The 8777-nt window shown below is 52.0% G+C and overlaps 1 pseudogene; it reads right to left on the bottom strand.

The window, feature by feature from the left end:
- Nucleotides 1–221: 221 nt before the first annotated feature.
- LOC111523804 lies at nucleotides 222–766 on the bottom strand (annotated as a pseudogene).
- Nucleotides 767–8777: the final 8011 nt, after the last annotated feature.

Below are 8777 nucleotides of genomic sequence, written 5' to 3'. Positions count from 1 at the left end.
TTTTTTTTTTTTTTTTGACGGAGTCTCGCTCTGGTGCCAGGCTGGAGTACAGTGGCGCAATCTCCGCTCACTGCAACCCCCGCCTCCCGGATTCAAGCAATTCCCCTGCTTCAGCCTCCTGAGTAGCTGGGACTACAGGCGCATGCCACAACGCCTGGCTAATTTTTTTTTTCCTCCAGTTGTCAAATGACCCTTTATTGAAATATTTTTCTTTGTGCTTCTTAACTGGCTGGGCATTCCACAGCACCACTGTTGATGTCATCTATGATGTCATGAGGGTGGCGGCCATCAACATTACAGTCCACAGACTGGGCAGTCCCCAGGATCTCTTTGATGGTTCCAGAGAACTCTCTGGCTAAAGATCAGTGCCGCATCTGTCACGTAATGTTGATGATTTCATCAAAAGCGATATTCCCATTGTGTTTAATGTTTTTCTGTTTCTTTCTGTCTCTTGGTGGTTCCTTGAGGGCTCTGATGATCAGGGCAAAGGCAGAAGGCACCACCTGAATCTGGGCCTGTCAGTTCTGAATGGTCAGTTTCACTGTAATCCTCAGGCCCTTCCAGTCACCCGTTGCCTTGGCAATGTCATTTTTGGAGACAGACCCAGAGGACTAATCTTGGGGGCCAGTGCAGAAGTGGCACCCACTTCACCCCTGGTGTGCCTCAGGTATACGAATTTGATCGCGTTGGTGTTGAACTTTGGCAGCATGGTGGAGGTGGCTGGTGTCAGAAGAACCTGGATTCTGGATGACCAAAGAAAGTTGCACCTTGGTCTCCTCCAAGCCGAAAGCCCAGCTAATTTTTTTTGACACGAAGTCTCACTCTGTCACCCAGGCTGGAGTGCAGTGGCGCAATCTTGGCTCACTGCAGCCTCCACCTGCAGGGTTCAAGCAATTCTCCTGCCTCAGCCTCCTGAGTAGCCGGGATTATAGTCACCCGCCACCATGCCTGGCTAATTTTTGTATTTTTAGTAGAGATGAGGTTTCACCTTGTTGGCCAGGGAGGTTTCACCTTGTTGGCCAGGCTAGTTTCAAACTCTTGACCTCAGGTGATCCACCTGCCTCTGCCTCCAAAGTCCTGGGATTACAGGCATGAGCCACTGCACCTGGCCGGAATTTTTTGTATTTTAGTAGAGACAGGGTTTCACCATGTTGGCCAGGATGATCTCGATCTCGACCTCATGATCCGCCCGCCTCAGCCTCCCAAAGTGTTGGGATTACAGGCATGAGCCACCGCGCCTGGTTCTTTCTTTTCTTTGAACAGGGTCTTGCTCTATTGCCTAGGCTGGGTGCAGTGGCACAATCTTGGCTCACTGCAACATCTTCCTAACATGTTCAAGAGATTCTCCCACCTCAGCCTCCTGAGTAGCTGGGATTGCAGGTGCACACCACTGCACCTGGCTAATTTTCATATTTTTTGTAGACACAGGCTTTCACCATGTTGTCCAGGCTGGTCTTGAACTCCTGAACTCAGGTGATCTGTCTGCCTCAGCCTCCCAAAGTGCTGGGATTACAGGCATGAGCCACTGCATGTGCAGGTATTTATTTTTTACTTAGGATCTGTGCCCTAACTCAGAAGTTAATTCTGTTAATTTCACCAATGTCCAGCCTGGGCCTGAATAAGTGAATGAGGCGGTTTTGGGTAAACAGGTGTTACATGCTTAATATTTATCATCTCATTAAATCAGTGGCTTCTACATTACTCTTAGAATTTCTCAAACCTCAGATGGTTGAGGGGTCAGGATTTTGTGATTTCTCATAACAACTGTACTATTATTATCATTTATAGACAGGGTCTTGCTACGTTGCCGAGGCTGGAGAACAGTAGCACCATCATAGCTCACTGCAGCCTCCACCGCCTAGGCTCAAGCAGTCCTCCCACCTCAGCCTCTGGAGTAGTTGGAACTGCAGGCGTATGCCACCATGCCCAGCTAACTGTATTCATCTAATAGTTTTCTTTGAGTTAGCCCACTTATTAATCACTTTCCCTATTTAGAAAGTAACAGTTTTTTAAAAGGTTACAATGAAAATAAAACAATGTCAAAAGATCCTGCTGAAACAGTAACAGGTTTAAGTTTCAAAGAGAGATTAGCCAGGCTTAATGACACATTGTTTCCAAGGGAAGAAAACTATGTTTGGGCAGAGAAGGGGGATGCAAGTTGAAAAGGGAGAAATTTGGAGAGATTCAGTTTATGTTATTTAAATAATATTGAATTGGGCTGGGTGAAGTGGCTCATGCCTGTAATCCCAGCACTTTGGGAGGCCGAGGTGGGCGGATCACCTGAGATCAGGAGTTTGAGATCAGCCTGGCCAACATGGTGAAACACCATCTCTATTCAAAATACAAAAATTAGCCAGGCATGGTGGTGAGTGCCTGTGGTCCCAGCGACTTGGGAGGCTGAGGCAGGAGAATCGCTTGAGCCTGGGAGGCAGAGGATGCAGTGAGTCAAGATCGCACTGCAGTACTCCAGCCTGGGCAACAGAGTGAGATTGTCTCAAAAAATAATAATAGGCCGGGCGCGGTGGCTCAAGCCTGTAATCCCAGCACTTTGGGAGGCCAAGATGGGCGGATCACGAGGTCAGGAGATCGAGATCATCCTAGCTAACACGGTGAAACCCCGTCTCTACTAAAAAATACAAAAAAACTAGCTGGGTGTGGTGGCGGGCGCCTGTAGTCCCAGCTACTTTGGAGGCTGAGGCAGGAGAATGGCGTAAACCCGGGAGGCGGAGCTTGCAGTGAGCTGAGATCCGGCCACTGCACTCCAGCCTGGGAGACAGAGCGAGACTCTGTCTCAAAAAAAATTAATAATAATAATAATAGTAATAATAATATAAAAATAAATAAATAACCTTGAATTATTTTGCCACAGTGTCCCAGAATTTGGAAAATTCTGCTTCTGGAAGAGGCACAAACTCCTATGGTGATCCGCAAGGCCCTGCTTGATCTCGGGCCATCCCACCTCTGGCTGAATCGTGCATCACCATGATGCACCACGCCACATGGACCTGCTTTTTGTCCCTCAGACTTCCACAGTCTTCTCAGCCACATGGCCTTTGGCTATGCCTTGACCTCCTGGAGATCTTTCAGCTTCCTTGCTCACCTAGTGAAGCCATCTCAACTCAAAGGGCAAATCCTTAGGGAAGTGTTTCCTGTCTAACCCTCTTTCGGCCTAAGGATCCCTTTATTTTATTTATTTTTATTTTTTATTTTTATTTTTTGAGATGGAGTATTTCTCTGTCACCCAGCCTGGAGTGCAGTGGCACGATCTCCTCTCACTGCAAGTTCCGCCTCTCAGGTTCAAGTGATTCTCCTGTCTCAGCCTCCCGAGTAGCTAGGATTACAGGCACCCACCACTACACCTAGCTAATTTTTGTATTTTTAGTAGAAACGGGGTTTCATCATATTGGCCAGGATGATCTCGATCTCCTGATCTCGTGATCCGCCTGCCTTGGCCTCCTAAAGTATTTTAATTAATTAATTAATTAATTATTTTATTTTTGAGACAGGGTCTTGCTTTGTCACCCAGGCTGGAGTGTAGTGGCGTGATCCAAGACTCACTGTAGCCTCAAAGTCGAGTGCTCAAGGGATCCTCCCATCTCAGCTTCCAGCATAGCTGAGACCCCAGGCACACGCCAGGATGCCCGGCTAATTTTTTTTTTTTTTTTTTTTTTTTGTAGAGATGGACTTCCTATGTTGCCCAGACTGGTATTATTTTATTTATTTATTCAGTCTCTGATGGGAGGCAAGACCCCTATATTTGGCACTCGGATCAAGAGCTACTTTCTTTAAAACATTTGGCCAGGCTTGGTGGCTCACGCGTGTTATGCCAACACTTTGGGAGACAGAGGCAGGAGGATCACAAGGTCAGGAGTTCAAGACCAACTTGGCCAACATGGTGAAACCTCGTCTCTACTAAAAATACAAAAATTAGCTAGGCATGGTAACGCACGCCTGTAGTCCCAGATACTCCAGAGGCTGAGGCAGGAGAATCGCCGGAACCCTGGAAGTGAAGGTTTCAGTGAGCCGAGATTGCGCCACTGCACTCCAGCTGGGCGACAGAGCTCTGTCTCAAAAAAAATGAGGCCAGGCGCGGTGGCTCACACCTGTAATCCCAACACTTTGGGAGGCCAAGGTGGGCGGATCACGAGTTCAGGAGTTGGAGACCAGCCTGGCCAATACGGTGAAACCCCGTCTCTACTAAAAATACAAAAATTAGCCAGACGTGGTGGCAGAAGCCTTTTTCCCACCTACTTGGGAGGCTGAGGCAAGAGAATCGCTTGAACCCGGGAGGTGGAGGTTGCAGTGAGACGAGGTCACGCCACTTCACTTTAGCCTGGGCAACAGAGCGAGACTTCGTCTCAAAAGATAATAATAATAAAATAAATTTTTGCGGGGTTGGGAGCCGTGTTTCATGCCTGTAATCCCAGCATTTTTGGAGGCTGAGGCAGGCGGATCACTTGAGGTCAGGAGTTTGAGACCAGCCTGGCCAAGATGGTGAAAGCCCATCTTTACTAAAAATACAAAAATTAACCAGGAGTGATGGCGTGCACCTGTAGTTCCAGCTACTCCGGAGGCCGAGATGGGAGAATCGTTGGAATCCGGGGCTGGGTGACTGAGGTTGCAGTGAGCTGAGATTGCACCAACGCACTCTAGCCTGGGCGACAGAGCGAGACAGTCTCCAAAAATAAATAAAATAATTTTTTTTTCATAATGCTTATCACAAGTGCAATTTTACCTTTGTAGAATTAAACCGTTGTTTCTGAGTTAGTCTCCTCTTGTAGCCTATGGTCTCCATGATGGCAGGGACCAAGTCTAGCAAATGGTTAACTAAGTGGTTTTTGTGAATGAATGATGCCTTTGCAACCTTCGTTTGAGATCTGTCCTCTTAACGTCCACTGAGTACAGATGAGGAAACAGGCCCAAAGTTTTGCTCTGCAAGACAGCAAATAAAGGACAGCTCTAGTCGGGTCCTCCATCCCGAAGTCTTCTCCCCACTCTGCCCTGCCCTGCCGTGCAGGACTCATGGGAAGGGCGCTCCAGTTCAGCCTCTGTAGATATGGGAAAGGGCCGGGCCACAGGTCGGGACCAACCCAGAAGCAGCACCTAGACCGGTTTACCCGGTTCCAGGACCTTGGGCGAAGTCCACCCGCCCGGGGGCAGGGACGACGCAGGCCACGCCGCGGCCCAGTTGCTAGCCAGGCAGGGCGGGGACTTGATCTTGCCAAGGAAATTGAGCGGGAGGCCTAGCGTTGGAGATGGGTAGGGCGTCACTATGCAGGGCCGAGCCGTCCTGTGTCTATCACGCCCAAGGGCGGGGCATGCAAATTGACTCCCGCCTTTGGCTTTTCCCCGGGCTCCGCCCCAGGGCGGTACAACCCGCGACTTCCAAGAACTCCCCGCGTGGTCAGTTGCTCGGGCCACGCCCTCTTCCCGTACCCGCCCTGCCTGTCCCAAGGAGGCGGGGGGCGGAGCTTGCGGCGCAGCGGGAAGGCGGAGGCGGAGGCCGCGCCCAGGGCTTGGGGGCGTCAGAGGGGTGGGGAAGTCGCGGCTTCTGCACCGCCCTCGGGGGTTCGGCTCCCAATCAGGGAAAAAGGGACGAGAGAATGAAAGAGTAATGGGACTTGCCAGAGTTTGAGTCTCACACTATTCTGTTTGGCTTGGGGGTTGCTGAAACCTCCACGTGTACTTAGGAAGCCCAGAGGACCTCAGAACCCGCTGTGCTCAGGAAAACCTACACCTTCCCCGGTTTTTTAGCGTTTAGGGGAGGCCACGACCCTCATAGCCGTGTCTAGTGGAGCTCAGATCCACACACCTGTGTTTGGGGGAGAGCGGATCTTCTCCACCTGTGTCCAGATGAGTTCAGACCCCCCCCCCCCCCCCCCTCTCCAGGGAAGCCCAGACCTCCTCCACCTGTGTCCAGAAGCGCTCTAGGACCTTTCCTGTTTCCTGAGGCTCAGCCTAGGGGGTCTTCCCACCTATGTGTTAAGGGGCGTTTGTGTCTCCCCAAACTTATGTCCAAGGGAGCTGAGGCCTCCCCACATCGTGCTCCCCGCCTGGTCCTTTGGTGAATCCCTTTCTCAGAAAAAACCCTCAGGGGCCCCAGCCCTGCTGCCCTTCCCTGCCTTGTCTTCGAGCCTCCTGGTCCAATTGGCCCCTCCCCCAGTACATTGTTGAGTCTTCGTTAAGACATAATCCCAGCATTCACTGTCCCCCCATCCCCCAGCTCTCCCGCACCTCAGCGTCTGGCCGGGCCCCCTGCGGTGCCGTCCTCCCAGTCGGCTGGCCACCTGACTGGCACCAATTAATTTTCTCCTCGGCCTGTCCACCCAGGGCCTCGGCCTGTCTGGTTGCCAGCTGCTCACCCTCAGCCAGCCCGCCCCCACGGGCTCCCAGGGAATTGCCAACAGTTCTCCTTCCTACAACCACCCCCACCCCATCCAGGCCACCCCACCCAGCACAGTTAATCAGAAAAAGCTGACAGGACCTGGAGGAGTGATCTGAAATCAGATGGAGGAGGGGCGGGATGTTAAACTTTCGGACCCAGGGGATGCTTGGGGTGAGGTGGGGTGGGGGCGGGGCCATGGCTGGAGGGAGGCAGGAGATCCAGTTTTACCTAAGAACCCCAAATAAAAGGCTTTTGGCTTCCAGATGGGGACTGTAGGGAGGGCTGACCCCCTCCCACACACACCAGGCGGGCAAGGTGGAGCGCCCCTCCTGGGAAACTGCCCCCCGCCTAAGATGCGTCAGTGACAGCTGTGCCTCCCCAGCCCGCACCCAGCCAGTTTCCTTTTCCGGTGCACACTCTCCCGATGGGCTGGCCTTCAGCCTAGAGAGACTCCAGGGCACTTGGAAGGGGCTCCCCGGAGGGTCTTCCTGGACGAGGGGGAGGGGACGGGCTGGAAAACAATGGGGCTTCTGTGCTGCAGGACGCCAGGCACTTCCTGTTAACCCTTTCCTGGGGTGTAGCTGCAGGGAGCACCTCCCAGGTCCCACCTTATGGGGAGGCGGAGAGGCAGCCCGAGGTGAAATCTTGTTGCGGGAATTAACTGTTGTGTTAATTGAGGCTTTTGTGAGTGTGATTAGCAGGGGTGAGGTGAATCACACCTTTTCTCACTTAATGGACTTACAGGGCTTTCTCTTCTATTGCTGAGGGCTGTGCAGTCAGGGACAGGGCAGGGCTAGCCTGAGAGAAGCCTGTGCACTGAGCTCTGAGATGTTCCACGTTTTCCCCAGATAAGTTACACCAGAATCTCCAGGGCATGGACAGGGATGAGGTCGGGGAACCCAGGCATCCTAGGTAAATCCAAGGAACAGCCATGTCTGCAAATCACTGTTCTAGCTGCCTTGCTGGGCTTATTTAGGGGCCACGATCCCTGAACCAGTTCCCTTGGCATCCTGGGTCTCAGTTTCCCTTGGCTTGAGAAGTACTCCCAGGGGCCTACCAAGAGGACACAGGCAGTCTAGGAGCTGCCTAAGGGGCAGGAGTGAGCTGGGAGCCTTGGAAACAGTTTTTTCCTCCTGGGATCCCTGAGAAGTTATGTTGGGGGAATTAGCTGCTGTGTTAATTGAGGCTTCAAGCCAAGTCCCCTCTGTTTACACAGTCTGAGAAATGCCCTCAGAAGATTCTGAGAGCCTCCAAAGGCCCCAGAGACTTTGCTTCTGCCCTGGAGGCTTCCGGTTTTTTACAGCTAAGATAACCTCCCCCATAGTCACGAGAGAGATTCACTCATGCTTACGGCAGCCGCAGGCCCCGAAGCTATGCTGTACTTGGTCACTTCCATGCATTCACTTAACCCTCCCCATGAGCCTGGGTCAGGATAAAAAGTAGGCTCTTCACTCGTTTTTTTAGGGGTCTTGCTATGTTGCCCAGGATGGTCTTTCACTCCTGAGCTCAAGTGATCCTCCCGCCTCGGTCTTCCAAAGTGCTGAGGTTCTCACATAAGGAACCAGCTCCTTCTGGGAGCTGAGAGCCGTGCCCCAGGTCTCCTTGCCACTCCTGGGCTGCCTGTTCTCTTTCTTCACATCCAGCGTTGCTCACTCACCAGGTCACTTCATTTTCCTCTCTTCTCCCCTTTCTGCAGGATGAAAACTTCCCCAGGGGTTAATCTGTGCACCCTCAGTCCAGGGGCTGGATAAAGACAAAGTTGTTTGTTGTTCACTTGTTTATTTAAATTTATTTATTAATTTTTAGAGACGAAGTCTCACTCTGTCACCCAGACTAGGCATGATCTCGGCTCACTGCAACCTCCGCCTCCTGGGTTCAAGCAATTCTCTGCCTCAGCCTCCTGAGGAGTGGGATTACAAGCAACTACCACCATGCCCGGCTAATTTTTGTATTTTTAGTAGAGATGGGGTTTCACCATCTTGGCCAAGCTGATATTGAACTTCTGACCTCGTGATCCACCTGCCTCAGCCTCCCAAAATGCTGGGATTACAGGCGTGAGCCACCGTGCCCCACCCTGACTTGTTTATTTACTTGTTTTGTAAACATTATTTACTGAGCATGATCAAACTGCTAGACTGGAGAGGCTGCTGCAAGTCTCCTCCCTCTGCCCCCAGCCACTCCGCACTACCCGTCCTTGCTGGTGTCTGGAATCAGCGGGGCCCTGGCCGAGTGCACAGGAAAGGAAATGGCTCATTGCTTCAGCCTTTAGACCCGAGGGCAGGGAGCGCCTAGTCAGGGGTGTGTCAGAGGCCAGAGGGGCCGGGGCCCAGCAGCTGGGGCTTGGTAAGCTCTGAAGCCTGGGCTCCACGCCAGCTTGCTGCTAACCTCCACC

The sequence above is a fragment of the Piliocolobus tephrosceles genome, chromosome 21 (assembly GCF_002776525.5).
Source record: "Piliocolobus tephrosceles isolate RC106 chromosome 21, ASM277652v3, whole genome shotgun sequence".
Classification (NCBI taxonomy): domain Eukaryota; kingdom Metazoa; phylum Chordata; class Mammalia; order Primates; family Cercopithecidae; genus Piliocolobus; species Piliocolobus tephrosceles.
This window is presented reverse-complemented; position numbering and strand designations above follow the sequence as displayed.